Source organism: Arachis ipaensis, chromosome B6, assembly GCF_059453495.1.
Source record: "Arachis ipaensis isolate K30076 ecotype BB chromosome B6, ASM5945349v1, whole genome shotgun sequence".
Classification (NCBI taxonomy): Eukaryota; Viridiplantae; Streptophyta; class Magnoliopsida; order Fabales; family Fabaceae; genus Arachis; species Arachis ipaensis.
Window position 1 is genome coordinate 102,278,740 of NC_142441.1, and position 14,402 is coordinate 102,293,141.

General features: G+C 29.7%; 1 pseudogene across 1 annotated transcript; it reads left to right on the top strand.

Annotated features, from left to right (window-relative positions):
• Positions 1-3,348: 3,348 nt before the first annotated feature.
• Positions 3,349-8,481, top strand: LOC107648277 (WD repeat-containing protein LWD2 pseudogene; annotated as a pseudogene). The gene is made up of 2 exons (XR_015886127.1): positions 3,349-3,554; positions 7,386-8,481. The product of XR_015886127.1 is annotated as a WD repeat-containing protein LWD2 pseudogene (transcript).
• The last annotated feature ends 5,921 nt before the right edge of the window (positions 8,482-14,402 follow it).

Sequence of the window (14,402 nt, forward strand, 5' to 3'; positions counted from 1 at the left end):
AATCAAGATGGCTATGGCAATCTTAGGGTTTCAGTGAGCTCTCATCCTCTGTTCTTTCTTTTCAAGTGTTCTCTTGAATTTTGAAAAGAGTTTTAATTATCTAGTAGTTTAAATGGTAACAATGAGTTTTATTGTTAGCTATCTTGTGGGAGTTTATCAAAATGTCACAGATAAAATATATTATGAAGATTTTTAAAAACTCTCACTAAAAAACGCCCACAAATATATATAAATTTTGTAGTGTCTACTTTAAGTAATGATCTGATGTAGGTTTTTAAAGATTTTTTGATGTTAGTTTCAATACTTATGTTATTAATTTGATATATCTATTTAGTTTTATTTTAAAGGTTTTTCACATTCTATGCATAATTTATGATTTTATACCATATATCTAGACAATAATATCAATTTCTTTCTTTTGATTATTACTTACATTATGTAGAATCAATCGCTTGAAAGACCATCGCATATGAATGAGATTTTTGAGCATGTGAATGGGTATGTGAAAGTCATAGGTCCTAGTAATTCTGAATCACGTGTCCACCTACCTCTTCTTTTTACTTTTCCAAGCACCTAAAAAAGCACAACCCCAGATAGAAAATTCCTACTTATCCTGCAGCCACCAGGACAACCACAAAATTCTCAGATGGAGGATGAATTTTACGATCTCGATGGCTCAGATTAGGACTATTTAGACGAGTACGAGTAGCATTATTTTCTTTGCTTTGAATATTTTATTTTTTTAGTGGATTACAATTTAGACAGATATAAGTTTGAGTTTAGTTATTTATCTTGTATTGAATCTTTACATTAGAAGATTATTTATCATTTTGATAAGTTTGTAAACTCATTATCTAATATTTAGTACAAATTTTATTTTTATATTTCAAAGCTTATTTGCCTTGTTATCTAATTCTTAGTATAAATTTTATTTCCATATTTAAAAATTTATTTGCATTAATTGTCTACTATTTTTTAAATAAAAAAATAATAAAAAATATAGCTATTAAAATCGACGGCATCATTGTCGCTTTTTAAATTTAAAATAGACAAAAGAAAATAAACTACAGACGATAAACTTGTCGGTATTAAATTTAATGGCTATTTTGTCAATTTTAATGAATCAAATATCGACAGACGCGTTGTCGATTTATATAATATTATTGACGACAAACTTGTCGATTTTGTTAAATAGGAAAAAATCTTAAACTCATACTATAGACGGTAAAGTTGTCGATTTTATTGAAATATTATCGACGGTAAACCTAGTCATTGATTTTATTATAATTTTGAAAAGTGACAAATTTAAAAGCGACCACTTCCGCTGTTGATTTTGCCGTCGATTTTAACAGTGTTTCTTGTAGTGTTCAACCCCAAGACCATCCATATTAAATCATTAAGAAATATAGTTGAGATGCAGAAACGTACCTGAATTCGTGAGTATTGAGAGAGATTGATTTTTTTATTTTTCTCGACCAAAGTCTTCTGTCTCCATAGAGTTGGATCGTAACTCCTTTTTTGGAGAAAAAAAAGCTATGAAAGTGGCTTTGATGTGTTGGGGACTAAAACTCCGAAGTTATTATTTATATTTGAGTGCGGTATTTATTAAATCCTAAAACTCAAATAAAATAGTATTATCTATGTATTTATTCTACTCATTTAATTCCAAATCAAAAATAATAATGACTTATTTAACTCAGTATTTTTTATAATAAATGGGATCACCGTTATACAAGTCATTTAATATGAAATAGCTAAATTTACGATTATAATTAATATATGTATTACCTATAAATATAGTAATTTTCTAACTTATTTATCTTCTATCTCGTATATCCGAGATGTGTAATGACATTGAAAAAAGGAAGAATTATTGTAAAGGACCATTAGAAAGATTTAATTATTAAAAAGGACCTTTAATATTAAAATTATTAAGAAGGGCCAAATTTTTTTATAATATTTAAGAAGAAGAACCAAATCTTTCTATAAAGAGACAAATATATCTTTAATTATTTTTTATTTATTTTTTATAATTTTCCCTTAAATAATAAAAATTACTAAAATAATAATAAAAAATAAAATTTTAATAACAGTTTTACTAAATATTATTTTTTAAAATTGGTCATCTAAAATTTTAAATTAATAATTATTCTTCAGATACTTATACAATAATACTTATTTCGTGTTATGTATTACAGTAAATTGAGTTTATGAATTGATTCAATTTATCATCTATTTTCTATAATAATAAATTGAATTGGATTGATTAGATTTATTAAAGAATTTAGTGCAGATATAATTTTTCACTTGTTTTAATAAATTGAAATGGCCTAATTCGATTTATTTAGATATTTTATCTTATTAATAAATTAAATTTATCTAATTTAATTTTTATAGATATATTTAAAACATATGTGTAATCAAATAATTTTATGTAGGATATTTGTATAATTTTAATCTCTATTTATTAACGTAAATTACCTTTGAATTTATATCATGTTTTATTATTATAATTCAATGGCTAAATTAACATGAATGCTTTTTTTTTTACCAAAGATAAGAGACTCGAACCCGCGACCTCTTAATTGAGTATGGGGAGATCTCTTAAAAAAAATTAACATGAATGCTATACCCTAAAGAAAATATAAAATGCAGGGTCTCTAAAAATTATAATCTTTATATTGATAAATTTTATTTCTCTTAAAATTTTAATAATTTTTATTAATTATTTTTATTTATTTTTTTATTTTTGTGATCTTTACCCAAGGAGAAAAATAAAGCTAAAAGATCATAAAAGTAAAAAAATAAATAAATAAATAATAAAAATTACTAAAGTTTTAGAAAAAAATTGTTAATATAAAAATTATAAAAAATAATTAAAGATATATTTGTCTCTTTATAGAAAGATTTGGTTGTTCTTCTTTAATATTATAAAAAGATTTGATCCTTCTTAATAATTTTAATATTAAAGGTCCTTTTTAATAATTAAATCTTTCTAACGTCCTTTACAATAATTTTTCCTTGAAAAAATGTAAATATTTTATTCGATCTATTGCAAATTTTAGTATATAAAGTATTTAAATAATTTCAAAAAAATCCTACCAAACAGGCACTTAGAAGTTAGAAGACTGTTTTTTCTGGAGGGACAAAATAATATAGTAGAAGTAGAACTAGTATGTTGAAAGTTAGAGAAAGAATTTACATTTTGATAAAAAGAACAGAAAAGGAGAATAACGATATATTTGAAATAACGTGACTATAGATATAATGATTGAACATCTGATATAAGCTGACCAAACTATCAAGGATATATAGTAAAGATTGACCATTAGCTTCACGCCTTCACTTACCTTCCCTTCTCATATTTTTGGAAAATTTAATTTGGATGTATACTTTGCTCTCGTCTCATTTATGGCGCCCTCATATATATTATCTCCGTTTATCAATGAATTTTCATTCCACTAGCATTGCCATTGTACATTTGTACTGCTCTGATCTGCACTAAACGAAGCTAATATAGGAGGCTTTAATTTTGGTTCTGACTTCTGAGTTATGTAAGTAGTCCTTTTTATAGCCTCTCTTTATTTGAAGATACATATTACAATAATTATGTTTTTTAAACTTATCAAATATAAGTATTATTATTTAATTATTACATAGGTATCATAGAGTTCACCATAAGTAGAAATATATATGTATCTAAATAAGATGAATATTTTTTTTGAGAGTAGTGTCTGATGATCAAGTAAATAGTAGTCAAATATATATAAGAGCACTTTTTTCTTCTTCTTTCCCTTTTTTCCTCTTTATCTCTTCTACTTCTTCCACCAGCAAAATTTCCTTTTCTTCTTCCCTCACGTTGTATCCTTCTTATTCTTCTTGAATTTGATAAAATTGGAAATTTGGAATTTTCAGTTTTGAATTTGAATTGTGTAATAGACGTGACATTAGGTGTTATTATATTGTCTTATGGACTAAGAGGAAGAGATTGGGATGAAGAATTTTGGAGAAATGTTTGAAAAGAAAGAGAATGGAAAATTTTGTTTGAGAGAAAATAAAATATTGAAAAAATAAATATAGGATTTTTTGTATTATGATGCTGAAATTTTTGCATTGTTTTTTGTAAAATATCTGTTGTGTTTTGCCATAATTTCGGTGTTATTTTGTTGGAAGTGTTGTATTGCTGTGAAAAAGAAGTGGTGTACTAAAAGAACTTATGTATTGTTTTCTGTGATAAAGAAAACAAGAAAGGGGAAAAAGTCAAAGAAAATAATATATACATTTGTATGTAATGTTCAAATTTATAATTAGATAGTGTTAATATATTTGTCAGGTTCCTTTCGTTTACTATTACTGTATTACAAATCTCAGGTCTCGTCATTTTACTTTTTATTTTATTTTAACTAATAGATGTGTTACGAACACAGGTTGAGATTATTATTAGTAAAAAATTTTAAATTTTTATTTTAATAAATACACAACATTAAACTTTACATATTTTTTATAAAAAAATTTTTAATTAATAATTTTAACTAAATTTTAAGGCCCATTTTAACTAAAATCTATGTGTTATACCCATATTTATTATTCACACATATACATAAATAAATATATACTATAAAATTAAGTGGGAATAAAACCTTCAGGTTATGCCTTTTATAAATAATTTTTCGAGAAATGTTAGAAATAAACATTTTATTTTTATACAATTAGAATTTAAATTTAAAATTTAATCTTTAAATTTAGAGTTAGTCAAATATTGAAAAAAATAATAAATTTTATTAGTCATATAATATTTTTTAATTTTAATCACTAAATTATAGCTGATTTTATGTTTTTGACTTTTTTGTGTCATAAACAATATATATTTAGATATCTATAAAAAACATTAAAATGCATCTCGAAGACAAGCTACAAAGAAAAAAGTTCAAAAGCTAATAAAATTTATTTTTTTATCAATATTTTTAGTTTAATAGTCTAATAATTTATTTTAATTTATATTATTGAATAATTATTTACTAAAAATAATAAATTCTCTGTTGACTCTCCATAATACTAATAAACGGGAATGATGTTATATGGAATAAAAATCTCGTATTATGATTTGAATAGGAAAGTAGGATGAAAGAAGGAAAATCACATAGAATTATATAAAATCAATGGAAGGGAAGAAATGATACAATTATATAAAAAGAAATTAGTGAAAGTACATAGAATGAGAATTAAGGACTTAAATCATTTATCTTAAGTTAATTTGGTAGAATTTTATCGTAATTTGTGTAGGTGGTAACTGGTAAGTAACCTTTATTTTCAGGAAAAGTTATTTGGTGTTATGAGAATATAAAGTCAAATGAAAATATACTAAAGGACTGGTTTGGATAAGTTTCATAAGTGATTTTTTTTTAATTTTTAACTTATAAAAAAGTGTAGTATTAATATCTGGTATAATTTTTAAAATAAAATTGCAACTTTTTAAAAAGTTATTTTGGTACTTAAAGAGAAATTAAAAAAAATAATTTTTTTCATAATAAAAAGTTTTTTTATCACTTTTCTCTTAAAATAAGTACTTTTAAAACTAAAAAATTAAACACAAAATAACTTATTTATAAACTATTTTTATTATAAATATTTATTGTTTAAACTATTTTTACAAAAATAATTTAATTAAATTATTTACCCAACCTAAGTCTAATTATCGTGTCACATTCTATTCCTGTAAAAGAAAGAAATTGTGTGTATGAGATGTAAAACATCCTATTAATAATTCACTTTTTATTTCATTATTAAATAATATATAATTAAATCTAGGCGTGTTTGTTACTATAAAAATAATATATTCAACCTATTGTTTGTTTGGATCTCATTAAAAATTTGTTTGAGTAATTTTTAAAAAAAAATCTTTTTTTGAGTTAAATATTTTATAAAAATAAAAGTAATTTTATGTTTTTATATTTTATGTAAAAAATATGTTTTTTTTTAAAAATATTTTTAAAAATAATATAAATTATAACTTTTTCAAAAAAAGACGTTTCTTTTATTTTTCTGGTATTTTTATTTTTACTAATAAAAATTTACCAAATACGTTAAAATATAAAAAATATATTTTTATTGAAAAAATATTTTCTTTATTAATCTAATGACACTGAAACAAGCATTGAGCTTATTTGGATAAATTTCTAAGAAAAGATCTTTTTTTGAGTTATTTTTTTTAAAAGATCTTATAGAAAAGTAAAAGTAATTTTATATTTGGATATTTTATGCAAAAAAATATTTTTATCTATCAATTATATTTAGGTATAATAATATAAAAATATTTTTATTTATTTATTATGTAAAAAAATCTTTTCTTTTTTAAAAGAAGATCTTTTAAAAAAATATAAATTGTTTCAAAAAATATTTTTTTATTTTTCAGTATTTTCACTTTTACTATTAAAAATTTATCAAATACACTAAAAAATAAAAAATAACATTTTTTATTAAAAAATAATCTTTTTCTATCAACTTAGTCATAAATGAATCAAAAAGCAATATGTAAAGTATCGTTTTGTGCATGCAGTAATTCATTGATCAGCGACAAACTTTTAAATAAAACTCAGTACCGCGATGGATTAGTCTTTGACCTGCCGGATTAGAGAATACCGTAAAAAATCAAAAGAAAAAGCAATATGTAAAGTATTATTTTTAGATTATAATTGGATTAACTCATAATGCAAATTTCAAACAATTAAAATCCCTAAATAGATATTTAGACTTTCTTTGAATGTGCATTGTAACATTTCATATTTGTTATATGTCATTAATCTCTAAATTTTCAAATTATAATACATCAGTCCCTCAATTAAAATAATTTACCATAAATCACAAAAAATTCCAAATTTGTCTTGCATAATTTAAAATTTCAGAAAGAAAAAGTCTTAGGAGACTAAAACAAAATTAAAATTCTAAAAAATAAAAATATTTAAAACTCAATTAAAAGAAATAGTCTAAATTGATACTCTTATTTTTAGTGAACTTTTTATTAGATTAGAGTTGTTTGACAATTGATTATAGTGTTATAATATGAAAAATACTAAATGGCTATAAAAAATTTATTATTTTTTATTATTAATATTTAAAAATATAAACTAAAATATGTTGATAAATGATTAAATTAAAAAAATTAGATTGATAATTAACAATAATACCTAAAAATAATAAATTTTGTTACCTCTCACATTTCTCTTATAATATTAGTTGAAATTTACTCACATTCTATCAGTTGGTAGCATTACTCTGACAGATTAACGGCTTAAAAACTGAAGAAGATGGTTGAACGGCAAACATAATGAATATGTGTACACACATCAAACATCTATCTAAATTTTTTTGCATTTTCTGAAGTACAGAAGGTTGTTGGGTTGTGCTATATATGGATTCAATAGAAGTAGAGTTGAGCATTGAAAGCCAATCAGATAAAATGCAAGCAGCGGGCGTTCACAGCTACGTTGCAGAGTGGCCAATTTCCTGTCTAGCATGGTCAGTCCGCCGTGACAAAGCCCCGCGCCTGGCCATAGGCAGCTACTTGGAAGACTACACAAACAAAGTCGAACTCATTCACTTCAACTACCACACCTTCAACTTCACCACCGATCCTCGTTTGGTGCTGGACCACCCATACGCCCCAACCAACCTCATGTTCTTCCCCTCCGACAACGATACCAACCCCGACCTCCTCGCCACTTCCGGCGACAACCTCAGACTCTGGCAAATTCACCACGACCACATTCAACTCAAGTCCCTCTTAATTGGTAACAAAGTCAGTGACCACTCCGCAATAACGTCGTTTGACTGGGCAGGGTTCGATCCTCGTCTTGTGGCCACTTCTAGCGTCGACACCACGTGCACCATTTGGGACATTGAAAGGGAATCCATGAATGCGCAGCTTGTGGCGCACGATAAAGAGGTGTATGATATTTCATGGGGTGGGCTTAACGTCTTTGCTTCTGTCTCTGGTGATGGTTCTGTTAGGGTGTTTGATCTGAGAGACAAGGAGAAATCGACCATCATTTATGAGAATCCGGTTCAAGATTGTCCCTTGTTGCGTCTCGAATGGAACAAAGCGGATCCCAGGTTTATGGCGACGGTTGGAATGAACAGCAGTAAGGTGGTGGTTATGGATATTAGGCAACCAACAACGCCTTTTATGGAGTTAAGTAAGCATAGGATGAGTGTTAATGGTGTATCGTGGTCCCCGGATATCGGACGGCATTTGTGCTCTGTTGGTGATGATTCAACGGCCTTGATTTGGGAGGTGATGGAAACGGGGGTTCAAGGTGGTTGTTGTGATGTAGAGCCCTTGATGTGGTATGGATCAACGGCTGAGATCAATCACGTGTGTTGGTCTCCTATGCAGTGGGACTGGATTGCACTTACTTTCTTAAATAATTTGCAACTACTCAAGGTGTAGTTACTTCTTTTTGTAAGGTCAATGGTGGAAGGAATGTTAACAATAAGGAAAAGTATAACTTACAACATATTATTTGCCAACTTATTAATAACAATAATTAATTATTATATTTTAAATACATATATAAAAAGACACATTTAAAAATATATCTATAAAGATATTTTTATGAAACATAATCATAAAAAAAATATTTTTATTAGACACGTCCACAAAGATACTTTCATTAAAAACAGTTATAAATAAGAGTTGACAGAAGTGGACAAAAATATTATTGGTAACATAGCGAAATTGTAACAATAATAATCCAAAAATGCTACAGTTGACATATATTCATTGCTTACAAATATAAATTTTCTTGTAATTAAAGAAATTTTTTAAAAAAAATGCTCAAAGATTATTCTAATTTATTATTTTTTTATTATTATTTTTAGTTATTAATTCAATTTTTTTAGTTTAGTATTTTAACAATATATTTTTAGTCTATATTTTAAATATTAATAATTAATTATTAGTCAAAAATAATAAATTTTGTTGCACGACTCTCTAACATTCTTTATTTTTAAATTCATGAAATGTGAAGTGTTTCATAAAAAAAATACTAAAAAGGACATAGTTATGCAAGTTTGGTTACATTTCAACTTTAAAATAACTTTATTTATACATTTTAAAAACGCTAATTGATCAAGTTTTTTTTTAATAATCAAATTCCACTAAAATTTATTATGTGTCCTGTTTTTCTCTTTCTCATTCTTCTTTTAATCTTCTATTTTCCATTCTTTCTTTTATGTTTTCTATTTTTTTTGTATATTCTTTGTTTATTTGTATATTAAAGAAATACACTGAAAAACACAAATAATAAAATATGTCTGGTATATGTTTTGTAATAACACCATTTTAAGTGGTCTTCACAACCACAAAGTTACTGTTTCACTTGATTTTTGGTAATCTTGATAGGATGTCGAATTAAATTTGTATCAAGATCTCAATTTGGGGAGTAAATACGACTTCTTTACAAAAAAATAAGTCCAACCCAGGAATTATTTAGCGTAGATATCGAAATTGTGTATGTCGAAATATTTGTGATAAATTGCAAAGTAAGAAAATAAATAAAGCGAAGGAAAAGCCTAAAAATAAAATGCTTGAAAGAAAAGGATAAAAAATAAATAACGTAAAACAGAATAACAACAGCAACAACAACAAAGCCTTGTCCCACTAGGTGGAGTCGGCTACATGAATCATGTAAGACCCAGAACCTTTGAAAAGTCTTATTATGATCAAGTCTCAAATAATATAATTATTTATTGCCTTAAATTCAGAAATTATTTTATTAAAGATAATTAAGGCAAGTTTTGATTTATTGAATTTGAGATAAGTTATGATTATTATCCAATTTTACAATTATTGGATTATTTTCTATATTTGAATTATAAAGTTGATAGTTATGAAATAATAAGGATTTTATATGATTTGGATTAGATAAGTAATATTTTAAATATTAATACTGCTAATTTTGGAAAATAAAGAAATTAAGTATATTATTTCTAATTATTTGATTTGGACATTTTATTGAAAGTAATTTGTAAAAATTGATGATCAAATAGTATTTTCTATATACAATTAGTGTTAGATTTAATTTGGATTTCAATTACTATATTATTCCCAATTTTATTGGAAATTACCAAAATGTCCCTAACCATATCCCCTAAAACCCTTCTCCTCACGCTGCGCAGCCACCAATCTCTCATTCATCCTCTTTGCTGCGCAAACACACACACAGCCGCAGCAGCAGACTCTTCCCCCTTTCACCCTCAGCAAACTCACGGGCATGAAACCCTAATCCTTCCCAACCCAGCCGCCGCACTCAACCTGTTTCCCTTCCTCCTTCCATTCACACAAACACAACACAATCAGAAGCAGCAGCAACCCTGCAATGAGAAAGAAGAGAAGCTGAAAGGGAGGTCTGAGAGACGAAGGGCTTAGAGGGGAGGGAGACGCCGTCCTCCCTATCGCCGGAACCGCGAGGAGCGTCGCCGCCAAACACGTGTCGTCGTTCTTGCCCAGTCGTGGTTCTGCCATCCATCACCTCGTTCCGTCACCTGAAGCGAATCGCGATGACGAGAGAGAGAGCTCGTGCGCGATTGTTCAATTACTCTTTTACCCGCAAATGCAATGTAAGCATCGGAAACTACCAAAAAAGAAAAAAAAGAAGAAGATTTAGTTACGATTAGAAAAAAAAAACTTTCTATAGTTTTTCCCATGGACCCTTTATCCAATTTTTATGCAGTTTACCTTTTAATAACTCATAATTAGATTTCGATGAATAAAAATTGGAAACTTGACAAGTTAAATTAAATGCAATCAAAGTATAAATAAATATATGATTTAGTAAAAAAAAATAGAAAAAATTACTTGAGAGCTGCAAACAAAAATAGGAAAAAGATTCATTATTTGAAAGATGTTTTTCCTATTTTTTTTAAGGGAGCGCGAGAAGGAAGGAAGGTCACGCGAGGAGGAGCGCGAACCACCGCGAGGAGCCGCACCGCTGTGTGCTGTCGCCGTTGCGTCGGACTGCTGCCGCCGTCGAGCTTCGAGGAGAGAGAAGGAGGTTGCGTGGAAGATGAGGCGCGATGGTGGTAAGAGGTTCTGCCACCCCTCTGCTGTTGCTGAGCTGCCGCCGCCGCTGTGAAGGCTCCGCCACTGCCTTGTTGCTGCTGGGGAGAAGGAGACCGGAATGGGTAAGTAGGAGGGGTTTCTGCCACCGTTGGAGCTCAGTTGCCGTTGTTGTCATGGCAGCCGCGCCTTTGGCTGCCGGGAGCAGTATCGTGGCCGCCAGAACCAGTCTTTCTTGGTAAGCATTTTTGCTTCCGAAACCCCTTCAATTGAGTACTCTGTTATAATCCGTTAGAAATTCTAAGATGTTGGTTACATAGGGTTGAGTCCCGGTATTTGCGCGTCGGAATTAAAGATGCTGTTGGGCCACCGGAGCTTCTGGCCGCTCACGGATCTTTTGTCGGGGCAATTCGAAGTCGTAGCTGCTTCGCTTGTTAGTATAGTAAGTATTTCGCGTTTCGAAAACCCCTGCTTTAGCGTTCGGTTATGTTTGGCTAAAGACCTTGAGGCTTGGTGACGTAGGTTTGAGTTCCGGTGATTTCGTGTTGCATAAGTGTTGCGGAGGCTGCCGTGTCATTCCTTTTATTTCAGTAAGTGTTTTATCTCGGAGATCCTCACCATTTGTTTTCAGTCATGAGTTTTAAGATTTCCGCGATATTGATGTGTTAGGAAGTAGTAGCTGAGCTTATACGTGGCGCTGAGGCTGTTTCTTATATTGAGAAAAACACGCGGAACCGGGATTTCGATTGTGATTTCGAGCTAAGGCGAAAAGGACTCTGAGAGACGTTTGGGTTATGGAATTTGTGTTTTGAGGTAGGGGCGCTTTCCGAAAACTATAGTTTATTATTGGAATTATTACATATGGATACTGATGTGAGATATGGTGTATTTAGTGATTGTATCTGCCTTATGTATTATTTGATTGACTCGAATGATTATGGATGTTTGTTTGGCTAAATTGTTATGCAGCTTTGTGAAATGTAATGTTTTGAAATGATTCTTTAAAGATTTGAAATCTGAGTTTAATCCGTTGATGATTGATTTGATTTGAGTCAATTATTTGATGATGTGAAAAGTCGAATGCACTTTTGAATTCAGTCTGGTTTACTTTAATTGACTTGATCTTGGACAAATAATTTGTTACTGAACCGTTTCTTTAAAGCTTTGGAAATGAGTTAAATCGGTTAATATTGAGTTGACTTTGAAATGGTTTTCTTGAGATATGCCACTGAGGCAACTGTTGGATTTAGCTTGCTTTGAATTGATTTCTGGTTTTGAGCTGTTGAAAAGGAATGAGAAACGGTTTAGTTGGGACCCGAACCGGGTGGCAAAAATCCAAGTTTTAGGGGAGGTGCTGCCGAAATTTCTACAAAATCCTAGTCTTGTTTAAAAAGTTATTTAAAAAGGATTGGATTTGAGAAGTTGTATTATTTGATTTATTAAGAGAATATTTATATTTTCAAGCTTAATTTATTTAGTGAACTTTATGCCTTGAGTTTGACTTATTTAGAAATGAACTATTTTTACTGTTTGAATCACTGAAGGAAAGAATGATGCTCTAATATTAATTTCAATATAAAAAGGAGCTTTTAGTGATTTCAAAGGAATCTAGACTTTTGATTGAGTAATTAAGTTTGAGGCATTTTGGAAGAGTTAGAAAAATGGATTCCAAAAAGAAACCTAAAAGTGGTTTGATTCAAATGAACCGGTTGCTTTTCAAATGAGTTGATTTTTGGACCGGGTTGGAACTTGTGATTTTGTATGGTCGGTTTCATAATAAATTCAGTTTTATTTACTTGAACCGAGAATCCATGATTTTAAGAGTTTCAATGAATTTTGAGGAATTGATATAGGTTGACCTTCCCTAAAGACTTGGGACTCTGTCGAGAAACTTTTGTTATAAAATCCCATTGTTGTATAGGTGATTTTGAATACGTTGAAATAAATCCTTAACTTGCCATGGTTTTGGAAGTTTTGGAAAGAGAATGCCGAGAGTGGCTTTGATTTAAAAAGGGAACTCACTTTGAGTAAATTTGGCTTATGAGCCTGAGATGATTTGAGAAACGAGATTTCCAAAGCCAAGGCTGAAAAGAGTTGAAACTTGATTTCAAAGTGAAGCGATTTGAGAAAAAGTGATTTATGGCTTAAATGCCGGTTTTATGAATTTGATGATGTTGGATGGTGGAAGTGCTGTTTTGTTATGGGCCGGAATGGCTGTGTATGATTATAAATATTGGCTGGTTCTGGATTGAACCGTGAGCCGGAATGGCTGTGTATGATATTGATTTATGGCTGATTGCCGAATGAGTTATGGGCCGTATGGCTGACTATGAATTATGAATTTAAGCCGGATGGCTGAGATGGATGTTGATCCATGGCTGGGACTGAATGAATATATGCTTGAGATACCTGGGTAGTAGCAAGGGTTGTGGTTCGTCCCACTTGCTCCAGGTTAGAGACTGTGACGCCTGGGTAGTAGCGGTAGTAGTGGTGATTCCACTCACTCCAGGTTGAGCTTTTAAACACCCGCCTGGGTAGTAGCCGCAGTAGTGGTTATTCCACTGGCTCTGGGTCGAGCGGGTAGTAGCAATGGGGTTGTAGCTCAAACCTACTTGCTCCGCGATGGGTGTTTCTGTCCATGGTTAGCTACCAGGACGTGTCGGGTTCACAACTAGAAAATGGATTAATACAGACAGATTTACAGACAGATTTAGTCTTTATTACAGACAGATTTTTGGTTACCGACGAAATTACTGACGGATTTTGTCCCTCTGTAAAAGCCTCGTCGGAAATTATTTACCGACGGATTTTTTTCCGTCAGAAAATTACCGACGGATTTTTTTCCGTCGGAAAATTACCGACGGATTTTTACCAGTTACCGACGGATTTTTCCTCTGTAAATTCTCCATCTATTTCCCAAAGACGACGAACTTTCCGACGGATTTTCCGTCGGTAATTACAGACGGATTCTCCGACGGATTTTCTATCGGTAATTACAGACGGATTCTCCGACGGATTTTCTGTCTGTAATTACAGACGGATTCTCCGACGGATTTTCTGTCGAAAATTGGAACCTTGAAAGCATTCCAAACTCTAAATACAGACGGAAAATCCGTCTGTAAATCCGTCTGTAAGGTAAAACAATTTTTTTAGATTTTTCTATTGCAAAATAAACCAGTTTTCATACAAAATAAATATAAATTTAATGAATACAAAATTTCATCTAATTTTTATCTAACTTGTATCCAAACATTCATAGTATTTCAAAATAACCAGTATTTGATATTAGCAATAGAACCAAACATGATGTTTAGTTTTTACAATGTATCAAGAACAAAGACAATAG